General features: G+C 43.9%; 1 long non-coding RNA gene across 4 annotated transcripts; it reads right to left on the minus strand.

Moving 5' to 3' along the window:
• Positions 1-14,675: 14,675 nt before the first annotated feature.
• On the minus strand, positions 14,676-17,478 carry LOC121980395. Of its 4 annotated transcripts, XR_006111526.1 has the most exons (6): positions 17,148-17,478; positions 16,923-17,003; positions 16,750-16,839; positions 16,439-16,585; positions 16,153-16,217; positions 14,676-14,902 (listed from the first exon to the last, which is right to left on the minus strand). It is a non-coding gene; the product is annotated as an uncharacterized LOC121980395 (long non-coding RNA). The 4 variants fall into 4 exon arrangements; XR_006111523.1 differs by lacking the exon at positions 16,439-16,585 and having other exon boundaries at positions 17,148-17,477; XR_006111524.1 differs by lacking the exon at positions 16,439-16,585 and having other exon boundaries at positions 16,923-16,985; positions 17,067-17,477.
• Between the last annotated feature and the right edge of the window lie 995 nt (positions 17,479-18,473).

The following is an 18,473-nucleotide window of genomic DNA, read 5'->3' on the forward strand; positions in this document are numbered from 1 at the left end:
CTTAATTTATATGTTCATTACCTAGTGGCATGAAGATTGAGGCTATAGGATTAGCCTAACTTACATGTGGTATTGTAAGTGTTATTGTGGTATTGTCAAACATCAAAAAGGGGGAGATTGTTGGTGCAACATCCCTCAGGTCAAGGTTGACCTGGGTGACCAAGCTGAGTCTTGCTTTGAGTTTAGATGTTTGACAATAAGAAATTGATTGAAGAAGAGTCAAGTAGGTCAAGGTTGACCGGATACTTGACAGGGAAGTCCTGGTGAGTGAAACCAGGTGAAAACCCTAGTGAGTGAAGCTAGGTGAAAGTCCTGGTGAGTGAAGCCAGGCAGAAGGAAAATCCTAGTGAGTGAAACTAGGTGAAAGTCCTAGTGAGTGAAGCTAGGTGAAAGTCCTGGTGAGTGAAACCAGGTGAAAACCCTAGTGAGTGAAGCTAGGTGAAAGTCCCGTGAATGAAGCCGGGAAGGAAAACCCTAGTGAGTGAAGCTAGGTGAAAGTCCCGTGAGTGAAGCCGGGCAGTGAGTGAAGCCAGGCGGAAGGAAAACCCTAGTGAGTGAAGCTAGGTGAAAGTCCCGTGAGTGAAGCCGGGAAAAGCCCAGTGAGTGAAGCTAGGCGGATGGAAACCCTAGTGAGTGAAGCTAGGTGAAAGTCCCGTGAGTGAAGCCGGGCAGGAAAATCCAGATGGATCAAGGATGATCGGACATCCGGTGTGGGAAGTCCAAGTAGGTCAAGGGAGTGACCGATACTTGGCATGAATAGAAAGTCTAAGTGGGTCAAAGGGATTGACCGACACTTGGTGGGAAGTCCTAGCAGTCAAAGGAGTGACCGGATGCTAGGCATGATGTACCAACAGTCAAGGTTGACCGATGTTGGTTTGAGAGGCTTGGAACTTGGTTTTGGGCAAAACCAAGTTGGATCGATCGCTGGATCGATCCAGAGTCGGATCGATCGCGATCGATCCGAGCTTCTCCTAAGCGGAGAGCTCGATCGATCCGTGATCGATCAGATGTTCCAATCGATCGCTGGATCGATTGGGACGCGGCCGCTTGCGATAAGCGCCGGATCGATCCGTGGATCGATCCAAAGCCTCCCGATCGATTGGGAACATTCGAATCGATCGGATCCGACCGTTGGCGTCGATAAAGGCCGCAGCGCTCATTTCCTTCGGCATCTCTTCACGGTTTCACTCCGGATCTCTCGCCAGCATCTCCACAAAGCTCTCAAAGCTCTGATCGCCAGTTCTTGAAGGTTCTTGGAAGCTCTCCGAGTCAAGAGGCGGATCAAAGGCAAGAAGAGAAGCTAGGGTTAGGGTTTTCTGCATTCATTGTAATCTTTGTGCTTGTATTTTGTTTCCCTTTCCTTCTTCTTGTACCGAGAGTCTTGTAGGGCTTCTCCGCCCTCGGTAGTTACCGAAAAGGAATGTTTCATAGTGGAGGGTGCGTGCGTGGTGTGGATCCTTGGATTAGTCACCTCCTTTGGAGGTGGATACCAAGTAAAATCCTAGTGTTAGCGTGGTTGTATTTGTTTCTGTATTTTTCGCTGTATATTCTTGAAGAAACAATCAACGCTGAGCAACGCCAAGCACCGAGCGAACGCGACGAGCTATTCACCCCCCCTCTAGCTACTTTTGGTCCTAACATCGACCACATCTCCACCTAGGGTCGACCACATCTCTTCCTTGTGGTCAACGCCCCTCCTCCTCCACAACAAGGGTCAACGCCCCTCCTCCTCCACAACTAGGGCCGGCTCCCCCCTCCTCTTCCTTGGTGGGCGGCGGCTTGAGGAAGAGGAAGAAGAGGAGAAGGAAGAAGAAGAGAAGGTGCTCCATTCTAGAGCCTCCTTTTGTAGCCGGTGGTTTGGAAACCGAGAAGAGGAGGGTGGTGTTGTCTTGGTAGATCGTCACCCACATAACGTCCAAGAAGAGGAGAGGAATATGACAGAAGATCAAGAGGTCTTTGGCTACAAAGAAAATGTACAACTAGTTCTTAATTTCGCTGCATAATTAGTTAGTTTTCTTTGTATCATTTTTTGGAATACCAACACAAGAGGCCAGCGATCTTGTACTTCGATCAAGGTGTGTTTTGATCATTCAAGAACTTGCTTGATTGATCAAACACATGATTGATCGAATATGCGGGTTGCTAGGAAAAGTTCTGTTCTTGTACAATTTTTGTACAGGGAAATTGAAACAGAATGAAATTTCAGCGCCTTCAGTAAGTTCGTATACATTTATTTAATACTAGATAGATTTTATAAATGCCAAGTCCCATATATTATTTTTATAAAACTTAATGCTAAGTCGAAATAGAAACCTATATCCATAATTATATAATTCCATATATATCCACATATATAAAATTCATAAGTTATAGATTTATAAATGCTAAGTCATTTATATTATTTTTATTAAACTTAATACTAAGTCTAAAATAGAAACCTATATATATGATTATATAATTCTATATATATCCACGAATATAAAATTTATAAATGCTAAGTCATTTATAATATTTTTATAAAACTTAATACTAAATCTAAAATAGAAACATATATCCATAATTATATAAAATTTTATATGCATGCTGAGTCGTCAATTTGATATTGAATTATATTGACAACTTAGCATGCATATAAAATTTTATATAATTATATATATATATATATTATATTTTTTTTCTTATTTTTATTTAATTATATATTTAATATTATTATATATGACTATAAAATTTTATATGGCATAAAATAAATATTTATATCCAATAATTTTCTTAATAAAATTGATCAAATTAAATTCCATAAATATAAGCTAACTAATTAATTAAATCTAACTAAATCTATATATTTAACTTAATAAAATAAATCTAAATCCTAATTAAATATAATTAATCCAATAAATAACCTTAATTAAATAAATTTGAAATCTTATTAAATTGTAATTAATCTAATAAATCTTCTTAATTAAATATATTCGAATTCTAATTAAATTATAATTTAATCCAATAAATATCCTTAATTAAATAAGTGGTTTCAGACACTACACCCGCGGAGGATAGTTGTCACGGTAGATGTCAAAGTCAAGGCTGTCAACGCTCATATATCATCGGTCGGTCGAGCGATAAGGTCAACGCTCAAATATCATCGGCCGGTCGGGCGATCATGCCCCGACCGGGGGGAGAAGGTTCCGGTCTAATCCCAGGGGGAGAATGTTCCGATCCGATCCCGCCTTTGACATGAGGAAGTGTCAAATGACCGACGCTCAAGGGAGTAGTGGACGTCGGGCGGAAGAGGAGACGATGTGCAGAAGCCAGGCCGAGCAGCTACCCCGCTCGACCTTGCGATAGGACTCGGTATTGGCACAGGGGAGCTTCGGCCGACCGAACGAGACACAAAACAGTGGAGTTACGGTCGAATGGACACATGCATAGTAGTAGCGAAGTTTTGGCCGAGCAGACGGGACACAGGAGCAGCGAAGTTCCGGCCGAGTGACCAACCCGTTCGGCCTATCAGCATACTTCCCCTGTTATCCATCGACATCCTTTTGGGAGTTAGTACCGCTGACACCGAACATGGACAACCAGAAGATTGTACGACGAACACTTCCACTGTCACTTCAGAGATATGCTCGCTCTATTAAGGTACTATGTCAGGGACATTTTACTAACAAATTTTTTCAGGGGAAACTTTGGGAAGCGTGCTCACCTTGGGGAGTGTGCACACATGCTATAGGAGCTCTATATAAAGGAGGGTCCAAGCATCAGCAGAGGTACGCAACAAACACTACTCGGGCTACTATTCATTCTTGTTGCTCCGCCTTCTACATCATCGCAGGTGACTAACTTGAGCGTCGAAGGGCCAACGTCGGAGACCTCTTCCTTGGCTCGACACTGATGTAATCTATGTTGCAGGTCAGGGTGGACTCTACAGGCGGTCAGCGAGAGCGCCACATCCCCAACTTTCCATCTCATGGACTTCCGGACAGTATCATATTTGGCGCCGTCTGTGGGAACTTAACCTGTATCCGAGTTGAGAAGATGGAGGATGCTGGACGACTCACCACCATGACGCTCACTAAAGAGGAGCTCGACATGCTCGTGTAAGCCCGAGCGGCGAAGATGTTCGAGCAGCAACAACAGCAGGCACTAGTCGATCGGCTAGTACAACAACCAGCGACGTCGGTAGCAGGAGGGCGAGCGGGATTGGAAGACTGACCGGAACTAGTTTCCATATAGGAGCAGAATAGAGGTCCGACTAGCACGCAGGAAGCACCGCCCACACCCATCCCATTTCATCGCACTTTGTTCCAAACCCCCTCAGAAATAGCTCAGGCGAATCAGGAAAGGAGGTCATCCTCGGATGACGCTTACATTCGGGATGCGTGAAAAGGAAAGACGCCTAAAAGTCACACTTCGCCCGAGCGGATCAATCTGCAGTTCTCTCAGGTAATCTTGTGTGACCCTCTACCCAAGCACTATACCCCATTGGCAATCAGGGAATACAATGGAATGACTGATCCAGATGATCATCTGGATAAGTTTGATAACGCGACCACGTTGCACCAGTACACGGATGGGGTGAAGTGCCAAGTCTTCCTCACTACCCTCTCCAGCTCGGCGCAGCGCTGGTTCCAAAGATTGCCGGACGGATCCATATGCAGCTTCAAGGACTTCCGAGTTACATTCCAGCACCATTTTACCAGCAACCGATGCTATCAGAAGACAAGTGTCAACCTCTTTACCCTAAAATAGGGGCCCAAGGAAGCGCTCTGAGCATACATCAGGCGCTTTAACCAAGTAGCCATGGATACTCCCTCGGTCTCATTCGAGACGATGATGAACACCTTCACTCAAGGGCTCGTCGAAGGAGAATTCTTCAGGTCGCTCATCAGGAAGCCTCCCAGGGACTTTGACCACATGCTTAGGAAGGCTAATGAATGCATAAATATGAAAGAAGCCCAGGCAGCGACGAAGAAGAAAACGATGGTTGAGCCCGTGCCGACGCCCGAGCGGCAACAGTCGAGCAACCACCAACCGCCCAAAGGGTCCAGAGCGGAGGGAGCGCAGCCACACCAGGAGGCCAGGACACATGCCGTGCAGCATGTGGCCTCCAGTCGGCAGAAGATGACAGGAGGCAAGGTATGGACACCAATGTTCTACTCCTTTTACCAGTCGACGACGCACAACACGCGCGACTGCTATGATCTGACTCCGATCGACAGCCGACCAGCTCCGAGAGGATACCACCGCCGATCTCCAACTCTCGATCGGCGACATAGACAATGATCTACTGGGCGATGAGAGGATGAAAGAAGGGCGCCCGAGCGGCACCATCAGCACCAGAGGAGGGATAACGCTGATCCCTCCCGAGTCCCGGTTGAGCAAAATAAACCCTCCACTCGGGAAGAAGAAAACAGAAGCAATGCCGCCCGAGAAGAAATAAACATGATTGCTGGTGGGCCGACTGGCGGCGACTCCAACAGAGCCAGAAAGTTGTATGCTCGACGACTGAAAATCCACGCCGTGGGATGTAGCAGGGAGAAGGTAGAAGGGCCCGAGATCAGCTTTGACCCCAACAATTTGGAGGGAGTGGAGATCCCTCACGACGACGAGTTGATCATCCGGGCGGTAATTGCTAATTATACTATTCACCAAACTTTTGTTGATATAGGGAGTTCAGTGAACATCATCTTCAAGAGGGCGTTCGATCAATTACAAATCGATCGAAATGAGTTGCTGCCCATGATGACCCCTCTTTACGATTTCACAGGCAATGGAGTAATGCTGCTCGGACAAACCCGACTAGCCATCTCGCTCGGGGAAGAGCCACTGAGGAGAACTAGGACCACAAACTTCATCGTGGTGGATGCACTGTCGGCCTACAACGTCATCTTAGGCAGACCGACCCTCGACAAATTCTCAACGATGGTATCTACATACTGCCAAAAGATCAAGTTTCCGATGGACGACCGGGTGGGAGAAGTCAAAGGCGATCAGCTGACCACTCGGCGATGCTATGTCAAGATGGTCAAGTACGAAGTGAGAAACACCTGGAAGAATCCGCACTTGGAGGTAAACGCAATCACTGAAACCCCCCTACATTGGTGTATGAAGAAAAGGAGAGGTTTAGATTCACCCAATCAAACGGAAGCAACCACTTTTATCGTTGCCGGCCTGGAGGTGGAGAAGAAGGCAGAGTTGGTCACCTGCCTTAGACAAAATCATGATGTGTTCGCATGGTCGACACATGAGCTTCCTGGTATCTCCTTGAGTGTGGCTCAACATGAGCTTCATGTCTGATCAGACGCTCGGCTGGTGAAGCAAAGAAAGAGGGACTTCAGTGCGGAGCAAAATTTGATCATCCGGGCGGAGATAGAGAAGTTGCTGGTGGCCGACCATATTAGGAAAGTTCAATTCCTAAGCTGACTAGCCAATGTCATGTTAGTCTCAAAGTCGGGCAATAAATGGCGGGTCTGCATCGACTTATGCGATTTGAATAAGGCGTGCCCAAAAGACTTCTATCTGTTACCCAGGATAGACAAGATGGTGGACTCAACGATGGGTTATGAGCTGATCTGCATGCTCGACGCATACCAAGGGTATCACCAAGCGTCGCTCGCTCGAGAAGACCAGGAGAAGGTCAACTTCATTACGACCGATGGGATGTATTGCTACACCATCATTCCATTCAGACTCAAGAATGCTGGAGCCATTTACCAGAGGCTGATGAACAAGGTGTTCTAACGGCAGATCAGTCGTAATATGGAGATATATGTTGACAACATATTAATAAAATTCCTCCGAGCTACTGTCTTGTGCGTAAATATTAAGGAGACCTGCCGAACATTGAGGGCTTATGGAATAAAGCTAAATCTGAGCAAGTGTCTGTTTGGCGTGAAGAGTGGTCACTTCCTGGGTTACATCATCACTGAGCGGGGCATTGAAGTCAATCCAAGCAAAGTCAAAGCGTTACAAGACATGCCTCCACCTCGGAGCTTAAAGGAAGCTCAACGGCTGACCGTTCGGATCACGACATTGTCCAGATTCATATCCAAGTCGTCTGATTGGAGCCTACCATTCTTCAAAGTGCTTTGCCGAGCTACAAAATTTCAGTGGGACGCCAAGTGCGATCGGGCATTGGAAAAGCTTAAGGAATATCTTAACTCCTTGCCTATATTAGCCAAGCTAATTGATGGTGAGCCGCTCTGGATCTATTTATCATCCAACGAATATGTGGTTGGGTTGGCTCTAGTTAGGTAGAACGCCAAGAGCAACGACATGTATACTTTTTAAGCTATATATTGAAGGATGCAAAGTCTCGCTGCTCGGAGGCTTCCTCCATATTTCCTCGCACACTCAATCATCGTGCTGACTAACATCTCCTTAGGATGGGTCATTCTCAACCCCATGGCATCAGGAAGACTGATCAAGTGGACGACCGAGCTGAGTGAATTCGACATATAATATCAACCCCGAGCGGCAATCAAGATTCAGGCCTTGGCATATTTCGTCATAGAGGTCCAAAATGTCGAACCGAAGGTAACGTGGAAGATATATGTTGATGGCTCACCCACTCGGCAAGGTAGCGAAATCGGCATATTGCTCCTCTCACCATGGGAAGACTGGATGCAACTTTTCGTTCGGCTTGACTACCGCGTCACCAATAATGAAGCTGAGTATGAAGCATTGATAGCCGACCTACAGGCAGCCTGGCATGTGGGAGCCGTTAAAGTCCTCATCCACTTGGACTCTCAGTTGACCGCTCAGCAGCCATCCAGGACATTCGAGATAAGCAATGCCCGACTCAGGCTCTATGCGGAAGCCTTCGAAAAGCTGAATACCAACTTTCAAGAGGTCATTATACAAAAGATCCCCAAATCAGAGAATCAGGTGGTAGATGAGTTAGCAAATTTATCCAGTTCATTATCACTGATCATCATAGGGTAGCCGATCGAACAGGTCTCGCTCATGGCACATATTGACCGAATGGAAGGAATGCCCTTCTCGAACGACTGGAGGATGACTCTGATAGAGTTTCTACGGTTGGGAGTTATCCCTGCAGACCAGGAAGAAGCTCACTTGCTGAAGAAGAGGGTCGGACGGTTCACTTTGGTCGGGGACTAGCTTTATAAGAGAGTCTTCTCCAGGCCCCTACTCAAATGCGTCGGATTGGAAGATGTTGAATACATTCTGCGGGAGGTGCACCAAGGTTCCTGCAGAGGTCATCTGGGCGACCATGCGTTAGCTTGGAAGATACTCCTAGCCGGGTATTTTTTGCCGACCCTCTAAGAAGATGTCGCTCATGGTGGCCACATGCTTGTCCTGCCAAAAGTATCACAACCTTCTGCACTGATCGACCGAGGAAATGAAGGCGCCGACAGTATCTTGCCCGTTCGGCCAATGGGGCATGAATATCGTCGGGCCATTCCCTATGGCGATAGGTCAACGAAGATTTATGCTCGTCACTGTGGACTACTACTCGAAGTGGGTGGAAGCTGAACCACTTGCAAGAATAACCGAGCATATGGTCATTAAGTTCGTTAGGCAGAACATCATATGCCGGTTCGGATCCCACGTCGGCTCGTATCAAACAATGGGAGACAATTCGCTGGTCAGGGGCTCAGAGAGGGTGCGAGGGCTATGACATCCAACAGACCTTCACCTCTGTGGCCTACCCCCAGGGCAACAGAGAAGCCGAAGTCGCTAATCGGGAGATCCTCAAAGTTCTACGCACTCAGCTCGACCATACCGAAGGTAGTTGGGTCGACGAGCTCCCCAATGTGTTGTGGGACCTTCGCACGACCCCGAAGGAGGGGACCGATGTAACACCCTTCCACTTGGTATAGGGAAGCAAAGTAGTCATCCCCGTGGAGGTCGGAGTAGAATCTGATTGGGTGCAGTACTGCGATGAAGGAAACGCTAAACAGAGGCTCATGGAGCTCGACTTGGTGGACGAAATGCGGGCTAAAGCAGCTGTTCGGCTAACGATGTACCGACAACGGATGAAGTAGAACTACAATCTGAGGGTGATCCCGAGGTCCTTCCAAGTTGGCGATCTCGTGTGGAAGAAGGTGAAGTCGGTCGATGATATCACCAAGCTTGAAGCCCCATGGGCGGGACCTTTCAAGGTCGTGTAAAAGCTCCGCTTAGGTGCCTACTACTTGGAGGATAAGGGGGGAAGCCAGCTCGAGAGGCCATAGAGCGTGAATCTTCTCCAACCCTATAGGGCCGGATGAGAGGTGCGCGAGTGAATACATGTATTTTTGTATGTTTCCTGAATGCAAGGCAAACATGAATAAAAGCGAAGAATGACACTCTTGAGACGCGTCTTCCCCAACGGTTGAGCAACGACCTTAAATCCTCGTCTACATCAACGGTCGAGTGGCGACCTTAAATTCTCGTCTACATCAATGGTCGAGTGACAACCTTAAATCCTCGTCTATATCAATGCTCGAGCGACGACATTAAACCCTCTTCTACATCAACGGTTGAGCGGCGACCTTAAACCCTCATCTTCATCAACGGTCGAGCGGCGACCTTAAACCCTAGTCTTCATCAAAGGTTGAGTGGTGACCTTAAACCCTAGTCTTTATCAAGGGTCGAGTGGTGACCTTAAACCCTAGTCTACATCAATAGTCAAGCGGCGACCTTAAACCCTGGTCTACATCAACGGTCGAGCGATGCCTTTAAACCCTAGTCTTCCCCAGCGGTCGAGCGGCGACCTTAAACCCTCGTCTTCCCCAATGGTTGAGCGACGACTTTAAACCCTCGTCTACATCAACGGTCGAGCGACAACCTTAAACCCTCGTCTTTCCCAACGGTCGAGTGGTGACCTTAAACCTGGTCTACATCAACGGTCGAGCAGTGACCTTAAACCCTGGTTTACATCAACGGTCGAGTGGCGACCTTAAGCCCTAGTTTACATCAACGGCCGAGCGACAACCTTAAATCCTAGTCTACATTAATGATCGAGCGGTGACGTTAAACCCTCATCTTAATAAGTGGTCAAGTGATGATCTTATAGCTCAAGAATGATGAACGACTGACTATAAAATACAGTGACCATTCGGGACTATTCTTCAAAATACTTCTGTCACCAATCGGAATGTTGCAGAATCATAATGAGAAACTCTAAAAACAAAATGAATCAATCAGCTAGATAGACTAGACGTTGCTGATCAGAGGAGTCACGAGGCCATGAGTTTATGCAATATTCAAAAGATGAGTTGAAAAAACAAATACTAGAAGAAGAGAAAGCTTAGCCGAACGGACAAGCATTCATTGAAACTTCAAAATTTTACAAAGGCGGAACTCTCAACCTCACTCAAGGTAATCATAGGTATCATCGGGCAGCGATTTGGTTAGCTGGTCCCGACTGATGACCTTACTCGATAAGGCAACAGAGATATAGCCGCTTGCCTGGGGTTGGCCGAATGTCCCTTCGATCGCTAGGTCGAATAGGCGAAGTGCCCGGTCGGCGACCTTGTCATTGAAAATGTCCGAGCGGATGTAGTTTTTCTTCATAGCCTCGAAACGACTAGGCTCAGCATCTTGATAAGTTTTCAAGGCCGCTCGGGAGGCCTCCAGCTTATCTTTCGTGATGGCCAGTGATAACCGTGATTTTACTATATTATTTTGATTCATACATGCATGGTTTGATGTTATGTTCATAGATAAAACCTATATTTGCATCATATTTCGTGCATTGTATGTATTCTTGGACTTAATTATAAATTATTTTATTTTTGTGTTATTTGATGCTAATATTTGATTCTTATTCTGTAGGCATCAAAGGATCTTGGATTTGGATCTACTCGAACCGAAGTTGTGCTCAAATAGGAGTTTAAACGAGAAGATCAAGCTACGGAGCATTATGGACCGTTCATCAAAGATTGGACAGATCTGAACCATTCATTGAAGATCTGGCCCATCCGACCTAAGGGAGAGTAGATCTAGAGCCTTGATCAAGATCAACACCCTCGGATCGGATTTTAGGTAACTTTTCACCGTTGATCAAGTCCAAATCAATCACAGCCATCCATTCAGATCTCAGATATGATTTAAACCCAGAAGCTACAGTAGCTTCCTTGTCGATCTCCTCCGCACTTGTTTGCATCCTGCGAGCATCTCTGACAATTTCGACCCCGTTTCCCTTCTCCGATCAACCTCTCAAGCTACATCATCAGTGCAGAGCTTCACGGCAGCTTCATCCCGATCATCTGGAGCCATTGGCGGGCGTTCCCTTCGGCAAAATCCTGCTTTCAACGACACTCTGTTTCCACATATTTCTTGGGCGTTCCCTCAAATCTGTGCTTCTCCTTTCATCAGCGACATTTGGCGGTGTTCCTCCAGTGTTCCTGAGCTTCATTCAACGATCGTTCGCAATCCGCAACTTTTATCCCGATTTAGAGTTCCTGATTAGCAGATTTCTAGATTTTTGGCCATTTATGGGCTTAGGGTTGTTTCTAGCTTGCCAGAGGCGTTCCGTCGGTGATGCTGAGCAATCCTGGAACTGATACGCCGTAGAGATTCTCCATTGAGGACCGGAGTTAGGTGTTCTCGTCTCCGACTTCTTGTGCGACGGCAAAAGTGTGAAGCTTGTTTAGATGATTGTGAGAATGGAACGGTTTACCATTTTATTTCCTTTTATTACTGTTTTGTAGATTGGCACAGATTTATTTTAATGCTTGTTATGTTTTAGCAAGTAGTTTAGCATTACTTAAACTAGTTGAAGTTTAATTCATGTTTAGTAGTAATTTCTTTAATGCAATTTAGTCTTGTTAGATGCTTAGTTAATTGTTAAGAGGTTGAGTTTTTAGCTAGGGTTAAGTTATGCTTTAGATCAGATTTAAATTGGACTTGTCATTTAATTCTCTATTTTATTCAATGCTTTAGGTTAGATTTTAAATGTGTCTTGTTATTTCATTTTTAGTTTAAGTGTGTTAATGATTTAATCACAATGTAGAGTGACAATGTGTTATGGTTTGATTGTTGACACCTAGGTAGATTTCATTTATGCATTAGATAAGTTTCTTATTGCTTGCTTTTCATTTATTAAGTTTCGAGTCAAAGTTCAAACCCCCAATTCCATATTAAAAACCCCAAAAATAGGAATAACATACAATCTTAGATTACATCCTACCGTTAGTTTCTCGAGAGATCGATCATGGACTCGTTATTACAACATCATTGTGTAGTTAAGGGGTTCAGTGAATATCATTTGTTAATTTGATAAGTCCATTCGTGACACTCAATATCTCGGCTTTTCAAATTTTGGCGTCGTTGCTGGGGAAAACGATGTTTGATAATCTTAGGATTGTTCTTTATTTTAAAAACTTAAAAATTTTGTTGTTTTGATTGCTTTCATTTTCATATATCCATGAGTTTGATTTTATATGTTCTTGAGTCTTCTGATTTTATTTGCTAGTTGTTAGTGTAAGAACAGGAAATCTATTTGACCATGGATCCATATTATCAGCATTTTGGAGGTAGGAGTGAAAGTTATTATTATCAGCCTCAGTCTGGGTTCTATCAGCCTAAATATTAGTACTACCCACTTGTGGAGCAGCAGAATAGGTATGAGTCAATTCCTAATACCTATAATTCTAATAGGGTGGATTTTTCACATTTCAGGTATGAGGATGTACAAGTATAATTTGTAGAGTCAACATGGAAATTCAATGAAATTATGCAACAAATGAGTGAGCATCAAGAGTAATAATTTGCGAGGATACAGAACATACAGAGTCAGTTAGACCAAACTGCGTCATCCATCAATCAGTTACAAGCACAAAGCTGCAATTGGGAGATGAAAAGTAGAAATTCTGTCAGGCCTGACCCTACTCCCATTTCTTCACAAGAATTTTCTAGTTTAATTTGTGATGATGATGTAGTTGTTCAAATTTCTGATTCTACTAATAGTGTTACTTTAGATGTTGTTGAAGATGCAGGAATTGAAAATTTACCTGAAGAGAATTTAAGTGTAGGGGATTGTTTACTGGAAGCAATACCCCAAGGATCATCTCAATTTGATGATGATGATAAAGAGAGTGTAGGGACTTGTGCTATGGAGCAAAGTACCCAAGAATCACTACCTTTGGTTGTACATTCTCCAGAGCCAGAGCTTGTGTCGTTACTTGATGAAAAGGAGGTAATAATCACTACTCCAGGTACCTTTCAACATGTCAAGGTGAGTATTTCTTGTGATACATTAGAGAATTTAATAGAGGTACCAATTGTTGATTTTATTAGATGTGATTCATTTCTTGATATATGTTCTACCCACACTAATATTCTCCTATTTTTTTTTATCCTACATGCATGTGGGAGGTGTTTCCTTTTAATGATATTGTAGAAGAATACAAGCTTCCAGAGTGGATGCTTGAACTGAACCGCCTCAGACCTCCAGAAAGAATTTTCAATGAAAAAATGAAGAATAAGAAGAATATGAGTGGAACCGCAATTACTCCACTACCGACATGGATACTTCTTTTAAATCTTCTTCAACCACGGGGAATTAAAGAGGAGTTGGTTCCAATTTCGCTTACTTTTGTATTTTAATTCATGCTTTGTGTCTAATAAATTCTTTATACGTTTCCTTAGTTTCATATTTTACAATTGTATTTTTCTTTCATACTTTGCATTTAGTTTGGTATACATAGCATGTCATTTGAATAAAATTCTCCCTGGAATTTTCTAGTAATATTTTTAAGATGGTGAAAGCTTCTTAAATTTGATCATCAATTTTAGGTCATTTGACATGATTGGATACTTTACTTACATGATGCTGGTTAGTTTGGTGGTGAATTCTCAATTTGATTAATTGAGCTTGATTGCATGAAAATTATCTAGTGAGGGCCACCTTAAGCCTATACTTCATTATTTCCTTTTGTGTGACATGTACTTACAACAATTGAAACTCTAGAACTTGCTTATCTTCTTTTCAAAGTCACAATAGCATATGTATGCATGAAATGAAGGACATTTGTCATTTTTTATTCCATTATATTTTCCATTTCTTTCTCCACAATTTTCTTGAAACATTCTTATCTAACATTCTAAATCTTGATCATTTTTTGCTTGTCATTCTTTTATTGAGACTTTTGGTTGATTATCTTGATGAGTGGATTGTTTGCGATGGATAAATTTCAAGTGCGGGGGAAGGATTTGGATAAAATCAGAGGTCTTGAAGATTTTTAATGGTTTCATGAAGATTGATCTTTGCTTTTTGAGCATGATATGGTAGTGACAGGAGTTCTTTAATTGTATGATTTATTGGAATTTTTGGAACATAATTAAATGCTTGAACTGTTGTGAGCTGTTAGTTAGTTTTTCATTCATTCAAATATAAAGAATACAAAATGTTTTTACTGCCAGGGATGTTTGAATTCTCTACAATTATGTCGAGTAGCAGGGCAGTGGTCTATTGAATTTTTGGGGATAAGCAAGGTTCATTGGTTGCTAAATTGATAAGCACATTTTAATGAACATGTGTTGTCACGCCCCGGAGAAGTACCTTCCGAAAAAATTTCGACAGCACCTCCCCTGTACCGGTGACAATCTGAAACTTTCATACATGCAAAAATACGTCAGCCACATGCGGCTGGGATATATATGCAGAAAATAACCACAACCACGCAGTTGAATATGTAGCCCACACGGCTATATCAAAAAGCTCAGCGGAAAACGAATATGAAACTCACATAATCGAAAGTCCACAAAAACACACCACAGGTATAGGTCCACAATACACGTATCAAGTCATAGTATAAAATGACAACACCAAATCCATGAAACGTAAAATGCGAATAGTAAAAGACTAAAACCCTGTAAGAATCCTCGGATGTAACGCGGGAAGTGGGACCGGCTGGCAGCATACTCCAAGTAACTCCAATCAACTACCTACTACCTGAAAACATAACCGTATAGAAGGGGTGGTGAGTACAAAGAACTCAGCGGGTAAGAATAGAATAAAGCATGGTAAGTACGACAACATAAGAATCAAGGGATACAGTCTCCATAATAAGAATAGAATCATGCTATCGAAACATACCACATCTAGACATATCTGATACATTGACTATACATAAACATACCTGACACGGTAGATATACATGCTCGACTAGAATCAATACCATGATACCAGAATCAGGGAACTCACCAGACTAGCAACAGATCAACTAGAGACACCTGTGCAAATATAGATACGACTGCATATACATGTAAAATAGATGACATGTATGCAGTATGACACCTAAATGCAACATACATAGCGTAAACAAATGCAACAGCACACAATCACATGCACTAATATCTACTAGGCATGTATGCAAAAGTATCTCCCCAGATGCACCGCGCATCATATGCAAAAGTGCATGCATGCTCCATGGTCACCCCCGCCACCTCTCTAGACACCACGACCCCTGTATGGCCGAGAGGCTTGGGTCCGTGACAAACCGTACTAGCCTCCAGTACAAGCACCACTATAGGCGGCCGAAGCGGACGATCAGCTAAGTAGTTATATAACTACACAGCTAAGGGTCCCTGACCACTCGCAACTCAAGACCCACTACTCCAGAGTGGTCGAGGCTGACAGAGTATAATCACTGAACAGCTGAGCAAGCGCAACAGTACTAGCTCCACTCCTATCTACCACTCTCCAAAAGTGGCTGAATGACAGCTATAAACAACTGACGACCCTCTCACCACAAGGAAGACATCGGTCGTCAATATGCAATGAATGATGACATGATGTGAATAGTCACAATATAAATACCATCATCCATAGTGTATCCCAACACCCCCAATAACCACCACAAACGTATATACATACTCCAACACACAACATGGTCAACCAGGTATACAACCCCCATACCACATACCCGTCACATATACACTCGACATCAATATGCATGATAAGCACGCTAATCGTACCAGTCAGACGACTCTATGATACCAACTCTAACAACACACATGCACAGAGTTCTGATATAAAGGGTGAGACTGTATCGAAATAAAGATGATCATATCAAAGCTCAAATAGAAGGAGACAAGCAGGAATAAAACAAATATACAGATTTAAGATAATGCAACCTAAGCATTCAAAAACAACCATGCTTTATAGTTCAAAGAACTAAATAGGAGAAAAGGAAGAAATACCCGCCTCCAGATATCTCGTATCAACAGAACCATCCCACGTCACGCTGCTCGTATAGATCAAGATCCTGTGTCACATATACAATGCATGTAATATACATATACCTGTACTACACATACATAAAACACTTATAAATAAATAACCGATTCTAGAGTAATAGCTAATCATGATTATTACTCCTTTCCATTATTCTCCAATAAGAAACTAACCTCCACATCATGATCTTGACCTCAGATTTAGGTTAATCTAGATTTACCACCTTTAATTTCCCAACATAGTAACACTTACCACTGTTAACCAATTCCGACCAACCACCCACAGCCTTCACAGAAACTACAGTACATAGCACTCAAAGCATTCCACAACCGAACAACACATTTCACCACTCCTCTTGATCCCATCATTGATCTAGGTCAAGGAAATACACTGGACTCACTGCAACTCAGGTTAAATCAAGAGAATAGAGCAAGAATTAATAGTGTATCAATTTCCTACGACAAGTAAACTACACATAAAATCTTCACTGGTCGGATCAAGAACAGAACAGTGAGAATTCACTAACAATTCTGTAAACAACAATAACCAATCGATGCCCTTACCTCTACTGCTTCAATCGCCGGAGATGATCACAACTCCGGTGGAGGAACCAACCCAATAAATCTGTGATGGCTGAAATCACCACAGCACCTCTGTTCTCAGAATCAAACCCCACTCGAATCAATACCAGGAGGAGGATCAGAACCCAAATTCAAGACAGAAACCAACTCCTTACCTCCAATATCCCGATTAGGGCTCGGTCTTGTTCTTGCTAACGCACAGAGAAGAGATCAGAACCCTAATTCTCAACCAAAACCTACCGAATCAAAATCAGAAGGGAGATCAGATTCGAATTCACAACAAAACCCAAAACGCTTACCTCCAAGAATCCCGGCTAGGGCACGATCTGTGCTTGCCGACGAGAAGGGGAAGGAGATCAGAGAGGGATAATGATCGTGACCTCACACAATCGGTCGACGCTGGCCAGATCCAACGCCGGTGCCTTCGGCCCCTTTCCGACAGTAAGCGCAAACCCCAAATCGAAGCTCCGTCGCCGCGGTTTGCCGAGACTAGAAAGGAAGAGAAAAGCCAGGGAGAAGGAGAGTTCGTCGATAGTTGACCCCCTTCTTCACCACCCTCCGGAATCTGCTCCTCACCGGCGACACCGAGAGAGGAAAGGGAAAAATCGGCGATCACTGAGGCAGGCGTCGGCGTTGGGGAGGTCGCGAGAGAGAGGAAGAGGCAGGAGAGAAAATGAGTCGGGTCGGGTTCTTAGGGCACGGGTGTGGAATGAAGCCCTTTTAATAGAACCCACTTAGGGTTAAGGAAATCAAACCCTAACTAACATCTCAATTAATCCCACACACGCGTATTCCTAACCAAACCTCCACTTCTATCCCCGCGAAACTAGTCATACGACCTCCGAAAAATTCTAAAAAAATTTCTATAATTTCCTAAAATTTTCATAAGGTTATTTCATTGTAACCCTAAAATAAATTTGCATATCTTACATTCTCCCCCACTAACAAAAATTTGGTCCCCAAATTTATCTCTACCCACTGAAAGCAAGAAGTAGCAGATAAACTTATTCTAGTTACTGAAATAAACTTTACTTACCTTCAGTAAACAGGTGTGGGTAACTAGCCCGCATCTTATCTTCCAACTCCCAAGTGGCTTCCTCATCTGAATGGTGCCGCCATCCGACCTTGACCAGCTGAATTGTCTTGTTCCGCAACCGACGCTCTTTGCGGTCCAAAATCCGAACTGGAACCTCCTCATAAGATATATCTGGCTGAAGTACAACCGATACACCTGTGAGAATGTGCGAAGGGTGCGGTACATATCTCCTCAACATAGATACATGGAAAACGTCATGCACTCCGGAAAGTGATGGTGGTAGTGCCAGCCGATACGCTACCGCACCTATCCTCTCGAGAATCTGGAAGGGTCCATCCAATATAGCGAGGTGCCAACCTACCCTTCAATCCAAACCTTTTTACTCCTTTCGTAGGGGATACCCGTAAGAATACATGATCACCAACAGCAAACTCTAACGGTCTCCGTCTACGATCCGCATAACTCTTCTGTCGATCCTGAGCCTCTGACAACCTGCGCCTGATAGTACGAACCATCTCTGCATCACGCTGAAGGCTCTGTGGCCCCAAAATCTGGGGTTCCCCAACCTCTACCCATAAGGTGGGAGATCTACAGACTCTGCCACACAACGCCTCATAAGGTGCCATCTGTATCGCTGAATGATAACTGTTGTTGTAGGCGAATTCCGCTA

The sequence above is a fragment of the Zingiber officinale genome, chromosome 5A, assembly GCF_018446385.1.
Source record: "Zingiber officinale cultivar Zhangliang chromosome 5A, Zo_v1.1, whole genome shotgun sequence".
Taxonomy (NCBI): Eukaryota; Viridiplantae; Streptophyta; class Magnoliopsida; order Zingiberales; family Zingiberaceae; genus Zingiber; species Zingiber officinale.